Genomic DNA, 9344 nt, shown 5'->3' with positions numbered 1-9344 from the left:
GGGAACACCAGAAATGGGCTTCGCACATTGTACCCATGTCGAGAATCGAACCCGGGTCTTCGGCGTGACGACCGAACGCTTTACCACTAGGCTATCTGACTGCCCCACACCAATCAGAGGTATTCACAGCAGTAATACACCCAGTAGAGGTACACCCAGAAGAGGTACACCTACTAGCGGTACACCCAGTACACCCATTAGTGGTACACCCAGTAGCGGTGCACCCAGTAGAGATACACCCAGTAGAGGTACATCCAATACACCCACTAGTGGTGCAGTCAGTAGAGGTACAACCAGTAGTGATATACCCAGTGCACCCAGTAGAGGAAGAGGTACACCCAGCAGAGATAAACACAGTAGAGATACACCTCGTACACCTAGTATAGATAAACCTAGTAGAGATACACCAAGAGGTACATCCAGTAGATATGCACCCAGTAGAGGTAGACACATTAGAGTGACACCCAGCAGTGATTACACCCAATAGGGGTACATTCATTACATCCAGTAGAGGTACACCAAGTAGAGATACACCCAGTACACCCAGCAGTGGTACACCATGTACACCAAGCAGAGATACATCCTGTAGAGTTACATTCAGTAAAAGTACTCACAGTAGAGGTACACCCAGGAGACGTACACCCAATAGAGATACACACAACAGAGATACAACCAGTACACCCTGTAGAGGTACACGCAGTATTCACAGTAGAGGTACACCCAGCAGAGGTACACCCAGTACACCCAGTAGAGATACACCCAGTATACTCAGTGGGGGTATACACAGCAGTGATACACCCAGTAGAGATACACACAGTACACCCTGTAGAGGTACACCAAGTACATACAGTAGAGGTACACCCAGTAGAGATAAACCCTATATAACCAGTAGAGGTAAACCCAGTACACCCAGTAGAGGTACTGCGTTAAAAATTTAAACTGAAAAGATATAACGAGCCATCTCTGGTGCCATTATGCTGTTTGTGTACTTTATTATCACAATTCATGTCTTGATACAAATGTTTGTTTGTTGTTGAAAACTGCACTCAGCAATAGTCCATCTATATGACTGCAGTCATAAATAAATAATAGATAATCAAGTCTGGACCAGATAGTCCAGTGATTCATATCATGAGCATCGAACTACGTCATTTGGATACGATGCCATGCACAAAAGAGGTCACTGAGTCTGACCATCCGAGACCGCCTCCGTGGTCTAATGGTAGAGGTCCGGGGTTTGATCCCCGACCGCGTCATATCAAAACACGTTAAAAGATGGTACTTGTTGCTATCCTGTCTGGCGCTCGGCATTTAGGGGCTAAAACAAGGACTGGTCGGCTCAGAGTCAGTATACTGTGTCTGTGTGGGGTATTCATGTTAAACTGCGGCATGGTATCTCAGTGAGCTAGCACTATAAATCGGCATCAGTCCGTAATAGTACAAGCAGCCGCACACGCGCACACACGTGCATGCACGTCGCTATATAAGTGCAATAATCTTGGACGCGACGTTAAACCCCATTTCACCCTCCTCTGACCATCCGATCCCGTCTCTTACGACAACATAGTCGCCTTTTACGACAAGCATTAATGCTAAAGACCATATCTAACTTGGATCTTCACAAGTATAATTAGATTGTATTACTTTGTGATTTTGTTTATAGATATGAATGAAATGAGAAGTTACACACTGAGGAAGGTCAACTCACTCAGTGCAAGCAAGTTGCTGCAGTGTCTGCAGTGTCTGTGGTTTAAGATTAGTCTGTCATAGGCAGCAATCCAACCCAACAATGTGTTATGTTATGTTATATCGATGGGGAAAATAAAAAAATGAATGTAGTACTAATGGCATGAACATGATTCACCATTTCTTAATAATCACATAGCAAAGGGATGAATGAGAAAATTAAGTAACTGTCAAAATACCAAAAAAAATCTATAGATATTTAGCTCACCTGACTGAAATTCATATGAGTGAGCTAATTTTTATTTTTGTATTAGCTAAGACCTTAGACCTTCACATACCCGGTTTTAGCACCCCTGACTGAAAGTTGAGTCACGTCATATCCTGTTTGTCTCCTGCCTGTCATGCATTGTCTATCATAAAACAAATCTCTTTAGAAACCAGTGAACCAATGAAAAAGTGTCCAAGACCACCACAGCAACCATATTTATGGGCATTGCTGTACCATTTCAAAATGTTATGAAAATTGGTATTTCTTGAGTTTGATTCAAAACATATGTTCCTTTTTTATGGCATGATGTGGAGCTCACCTGACTAAAAGGTCAAATGAGCTTATGTCGTGGCCTGCTTGTCCTTTGTCTGTCAAAATGGTCTTCTCAATATACTAAAACATTGTACTGCATGCATGTCATTTTTCAAACTCTTTTATGGCGATTATGCAGTAATTTTACCTCAAAATGTAATGACGTTTGGTATGTGTGTAGTCAGTAGAAGTCAACAAATTACTCTTTTTTGCAATAGTTTAAGTTTTGACCATGGTTTGACAACAATTGTGTGAAATGGAATTTTTCCCTCTAAACATCGCCAAAACCTAAAATACTACTGCACTAATGAAACTGAAGCTTGGCATGCTTCACTAAAAGTCAAGTGAGCTGATGTCCTGACTTGCTTGTCCAGTGTCCGTCGACAGCAGCAGCAGCATGGGGTCATCTCATCAGAAACCAATGGACAATTGAAGCTGAAACCAACTATGCCATGGCAGCCATATCAACCCCAATTAAAGACCATACTGTGGCCATCTTTTGACCAAATGTAATGAAATTTGTTGTATCTGTAGTTAGTAGTGGCACACATGTAAGCAGCCTATCATATAAGATGATGAAATTGTTACTCTGTCCATTGTAAATGGGGATGCATTCATTAGAATGTGGTCGGTCCTCCTAAATAATGTCCGGGAGCGTGCGGAAACTTCCGGAAGCGTCCAGGAGCGTCCGGGTAACGCCAGGGATCGCCCGGAAGAATGATACTAAATAATAAAGTGTATTCTATATAACTGTGTTCTTGTATTACTTGTAATAAAAAGCCGTTAATGAGGGTTCCAACTAGCCGAGTTACTTCCCCTTACCCAATGCATCAGATAAACATCGGTTCATTACATCGATACATATGCGAGATAAGCAGGTTACCTAAGATGTGTTCTAATTGATATGTCAACGGGCTACATGAAATTTGTATCCCGACTGTGAGCATAATTGCCCACTCCTTAACCAATCAGAACTTAGTGAATGTTTTAGTGAAGAAAGACAACTACAGACATTGGTGATGTCAACTGTCGTCAGATTTGGTAAAGTCAAAATGATTCATAATATACATTTCTGGTTTGAAAGTTTTGGAGCAGGAAAACATGGTGATCGAGCTGCTTCAGATTTTGGATGTTTTGCATATATTTATCATACTTATTATCCTCTCACATTTACCTGCAGTTGTCCTTTCTTCTACCCTTCCTGGGACATACATTTCAGCGAATGAGCGAGTGAATATAGAATAATGCTGCACTCAGCACTATTCCAAGTATATCACATCAGCCTGCGAATAACCTGCTAAATCTGGATCAAGAAAACCAATGACCAGGTTAGGTGAGGTGAAATGGGGTTTAACGTCGCGTCCAAGATTATTGCACTCATATAGCGGCGTGTCTGCACGTGTGTTTGACTGCTTGCACTAGTCCGGACTAGTGCCGATTTTATAGTGTTAGCTCACTGAGATACCATGCCGCAGTTTAACATGAATACCCAACTGAGACACAGTATACTGACTCCGAGCCGAACAGGACTTGTGCCCTAGCTACTGATTTACGACAACCATTGTCTGAATGAACATTTAGTTCATAAGGCTAATTACCCTGGAGCCATGGCATCTATATGCCTTGAAATACTTAATTGCCGTTAGTTATAAAAAGCCAATCCCAGTTGTTAATCCCCATGATATTGTACATCGACCGTCTACCACCCTGAACGAGATGTGCAAGTTTGTCACTGATGAATTACTGTTGTTTATATTTATGACTTACTAAATGTCAGGTGACCTTTGCTATATAAGCCTTGGTTCACAGAGAGAGAGAGAGAGAGAGAGAGAGAGAGAGAGAGAGAGAGAGAGAGAGAGAGAGAGAGAGAGAGAGAGAGAGAGAGAGAGCTTTAAAAACATAAACACCTTTTGCTTTGTTCAGCCTTTTCCCATAATATACCACTGATGTCAGTGAGGCCAGTATCAGATTTAACTAAACGCGACAATGATGATATGACAGCCAAGGCAATGGTACATTTAAAAAAGCCAAATAGCGTAATGCAAAACTGATATTTCCCAGTAGCAATGCTTAAAACATATAAGGGGAAATATGATGAAACTGTCTCTTACCCTGGAGGAATAACAGCCATGGGATTTTACCGACCATTTTCGTACGAGAAATAGGCTTGTAGAAAGAAAATAGACGTCTAATATATATGTATATACATGTGTAAGGTCACCTGAATCCTTACAGTATGGGTAATCTTTGAGCTTCCATGATTTCCTGTACACGTGCAATGTGTATCGATAATTACCCATCTTCGAATGATTAGTTTCTGTGCACAACTGCCACAAAGTATAGCAAATCAATATATCGTTCATACAAAGGTGTGTTTATAATTTCCATGCAAGCATTTCCCTCGACCTTATCGTTCTCTAAACTTTGGCAATGCGCATGTGAAAGGTAAATAGGTAAATAGGTAAATATACGTCGTAAGGTGAGTTACTGTATAACACTTTATACCATGATTGTTTTGTATGTGTCCCAAGTGATTCTACAGTGAAATAGTACACTGATTCAATATACTTGTTAAAAATTCTTTAAGATGGGGATCGACTGGCCACAATAGTTGTTAAGTACGGACAGGTGTCCTACAGGTGTCCTTTGAAGACGCCCCGTGAAGGTCCGGGTAAGAATATGTCTTCAGCAACCCATGCTTGTTGTAAGAGGTAATGCTTGTCCAAAGAGGTGACTAACGGGAACGGGTGTCAGGCTCATTGACTTGGTTGATACATTTCATCGTATCCGGCTGTATTTATCATTCAAATCGGGTTATATCAAAATTATCTCATGAATAACACATTTCAGACCCGAGTGTGTATGCGCTTCGCTACTTCGTCAAAGGACGCCACTCGAAATTTATCATTCATTCTAATCATGTCACCCAACATTTTTTTCAAAATATATACAAAATTTAGTAATCGAGTCTGTATATTCCACTCATCGATGACTTCAGCTTGGATCCAGCCGACCTCGGAAAAAATATTGCCGCTTAAGAAATATAACAGAACAAAGAGTGAGTGAGTGAGTTTGATTTTACGCCTCTTATAGCAATATTCCAGCAATACCACGGCGGGGGACACCAGAAATAACAGGTTGAAGAATATAGAGGCTGGCGTGAGAATAGTCAGATTTGGAGTCAACTGGATCTAGGTCGTTCTTTCAACTGAGCGTGACAAGAGACTGGGCTACCGTCTGTAAGGACAGCTAAATAAATTTTAAGGCAATATCTATTTTACGCATTTTTGAACACTGATTGGTTACCCGTGATCTATGAAGATATGGACGTATGTTAATTCATTTCTTTAGCTTAAGGAAAGAGACAAAAAGAACGGCGGAAGCTCTTCGGATGTCGTTATTAGGAAATACCCCGGATGATTATAGTAAACTAATAATAATATAAAGTATCCCGGTAGTGAAAACATTTTCGGATTTTGGATTGCGCGGATAATACAATTGCTATCTCTTGTTGTCATCCATGTTTCCTGGAAAGCCTACACCTGTGTTTTTGCTGTCATTCACTTGACTTACTTACTTACTTACTTTGGACATTTAACGTGCGCTTTCCGACTGATGCGTATTTCGCACACGGGCCCGGACAGACCATTTACTGTGTTTCCGAAAGGGGCGAAAGTGGTCTGTGCAACCCAAGAGGGGGGTTTTAGGGGTTGCTTATATAGAATTTAGGAATTTTGAGATTTGGAATAGATGCCGATGGGATTGGGGAGGAGAACTAAGGGAGCTGGGTATGGTGGATGTTTGTTTGTTTATGTGATTTTGATTTGGTAGGTTATTGTGTTTTTAGATGCGTTTCATTAGTTCCGTTTTTATTAAGAATAAGCCTAAGGCCTTGAAGTTTTCTAGTTTATTTTGTGGGTTAAGTATTGCTTCTAGAGTTAGAGCCTTGTTTAGATTGAGGGTGGTTTGTAATGCGGTTCGATGTGTTAGGTAGTGTGTGCAGTGGATGAGTGCGTGTTCTGGGGTTTCTGGTGTGGGCAGTTACCGGTAGTGTGTTTTTTTAAATTTTTTAGGTGGTTATTTAGGTTGGTGTGTCCTGTTTGGAGTTTAGTGATTACTCTGTCGATTTTTTTGGATGGATGGAGAATTTTTGGTTTGGTTAGTGGTTTGCTGAGCACTTTTTTGATTTGGCTATTTGAGTTTAGATATAGGTTATGCCATTTTTGTGTGATTTTTTGCTTGTTTACACTTTTAATTTCTGATTTTGAGATGGGTAAGTTTAAGCTTATTTCTGGGATTTTGAGGGATAGTTTAGCTGCTTTATCAGCGTTTTCATTACCGTATATTCCTACGTGGGCGGGTATCCACAAGAAGGTTATTTGTTTGCCTGCCTTAGTTAGATCGTTGGAGATTTTAAGTATCTGATTTATTAATTTAGGTCGGTTTTTGGTATTTTTGTTTTGGAGGGCTTGCAGTCCACTTAGGGAGTCGGTAGGTATTAGGATTTTTTGTGTGTTTTTTGGATTCTTGATTATGGAGGGCTGAGGCCATGCCCATTAGTTCTGCCGTGAATATTGACTGGTTGTTTGGGAGTCGGAAGGATTGTGTGGTTTTAGTTGGTTGTGTGGTATGGACTCCGAAACCTGTGTGTTTGGAGGTCGGATCTGAGGATCCGTCCGTGTAAATGTGACACCAATTTGGCCAATTTTCGTGTATGTATGCTAGTGTGGTAGTTTTAGCTATGTTTGGGTCGGTTTGTTTATTTATTTGGCTAGCTAGTGTTGTGTCTATTTTGGGTATTTTAAGTTTAGGAGTGAAGATATTTGATTGTTTGCAGTTTTGTTTAAGATTTTTAATTTGGTGTTCATTTAGGTAGTTTGTTATTCTTTGGGATATTGGGGTAAGTAAGGGGTGTTTACGAGCTAGAGCTTGGTTTTTGGGGCTGATGTTTTGGTTTATTAAGTTTTGGATGAGAGGGTTTGATTGGGACGCGGCCCAGAAATTTAAGCTTAGCTGTTCCCTGCGTAGACTTTGTGGCATTTCCCCTGTTAAGGCCTGAAGTGAGGTGTAGGAGGTGCCTTGTTGGGTGCGTGTAATTAGTTTGAGAGCCTGATATTGTATTGAGTTAAGTTTTTTAGATAGAGAGTTGTTTAGGGTGTTGTATATGGCGCAGCCGTAGTCTAGTTTTGATCTAATTAGTGATATGTAGAGAGAGAGGAGGGTATCTTTGGATGCTCCCCACTTAGAGCCAGTTAGCGTGTTTAGGTCTTTACTGCATTTAGTTGTTAGGTTTTGGATGTGAGCATCCCAGGTGAGATGTTCATCGAAAATATGTCCTAAGAATTCGGTTTGTTTTTGAAATTTGATTGTTTGATTGTTTAGCTGGAGGATTGGGGAGGCGGGTTTCATGTTTTTTATGTTTGAATACTATTCCTGTTGTTTTTTCTGAGTTAAGGGAGAAGCCCCATTTGTCAGCCCATTGTTGTATTTTATTAAGAGATTTTTGGAGTACATTTTGGACCATGGTCATGCTTTTAGTGCGGATCCAGATGGCTCCATCATCTGCGAATTTTGATGTGTTTACTTTAGGGGATAGGCCCTCGAATAGATCGTTTATTATTATATTGAAGAGGGTGGGGCTGAGGATACTGCCCTGTGGAGTACCATCTTCTAGGGGACATTGGTCCGATAGAGTTTGGTCTATACCCACGGTTATTTTACGATTGTTTAGGAAGTCCTGGATGTAGTTTATTATCTGACCTTTAAGTCCTATTTTTTTAAGTTTTTGTATTAGCCCATCGTGGCATACCATGTCGAAAGCTTTAGAGAAATCTAAGAAGATGCCTGTGGTATATTGTTTATTTAGTTGTCCTGTCTTAATATCTCTGTTCTAGTCGGGCGAGGTTATCTAGGGTTGAGCGGCCAGGAGTGAAACCGCTTTGATCTGGGTTTATGATGTTATTTTGGGTTAAGTAATGTTGTAATCTATTTTTAGCCATTGATTCCATTACTTTACATAAGTTTGAAGTTAGGGATATTGGTCTATATGAGTTAGCTTGATTAGCTGGTTTATTAGGTTTAGGGATTGGTATGACTAGGGCCTGTTTCCAGGGAGTAGGAACCTGTCCGTTTAGGTAGATGAGATTGTATAGTTTGAGTAGTGCCTGGAGTAGTTTTAGGGGGAGTTTTTTAATTATTTGGTAAGAAGTTAGGTCTAATCCTGGGGCTGTGCCCTTTTTCCTGTTTTGGATTACGTAGAGAAGCTCCTCCATTGTGTAGGGTTGATTAATTTCTAGATTGTTATTGTTTGGTTCTTTTGTGGGTTTGTTTTCTGTTTTAAGTTTACTTGAAGCTCAGATAACGAATTTATTGCAGGTATAATTAGCGGTAGCACCACTCAGATTACCTGGTAAAGGTTCCCATTTGGCATTGTTTGTGTCTGGGCTAATTATTTAATCTTAATCCTGGTTTGAAGTGAACTCTATGTTATGTAATATGCACTGGCAGCCCAGCAAGAGGACTGATAAGTTGATATACTTTTTTTGTAATTCAACTGATCATTCCTCACCATCAAAGGATCAACAGAAAATACGTTGATTGATACATCAATGTTATCTTGCACAATGGATTTGTCAAAAGGAAGTGTTTGCATGTGTATGTTTACTTAAGCAGACGGAATACACCTATTTCTGGGCGTGAAGTGCCAATGTAAAAACAACATACTTTGTTCAAAGGATTAGCTGATAATACGTTGATTGATTGGTCATTGTTATCTAACTCTATGTTTTTTAAAGAACTATGGACATTATGCAAATAGTTGTCACGTGGGCTCTCTCAGCTGACCTTTGAGACGAACACGGGATATAATATCCAGAAACGCTGTATATAATTTAAAATATTTGATTGTTACAGAGACACCTGACATCGAATAAGTTTAAGCGTACAGCTGCAGACGTATGGGATATTGTTCATTTATGTGGATATTCAAGGATACATTCCTCGAACAAGGTAGCTGCCTACATTTATACATATAACTTTGGTAGTTGTAATTTTGATATTTGCATATTGTTTTCAGTCA

This window comes from Haliotis cracherodii, unplaced genomic scaffold, assembly GCF_022045235.1.
Source record: "Haliotis cracherodii isolate W230 unplaced genomic scaffold, xgHalCrac1.p SCAF_16, whole genome shotgun sequence".
Lineage (NCBI taxonomy): Eukaryota > Metazoa > Mollusca > Gastropoda > Lepetellida > Haliotidae > Haliotis > Haliotis cracherodii.
The sequence above is the reverse complement of the archived record's forward strand: the minus strand, read 5'-3'. Positions refer to the sequence as shown.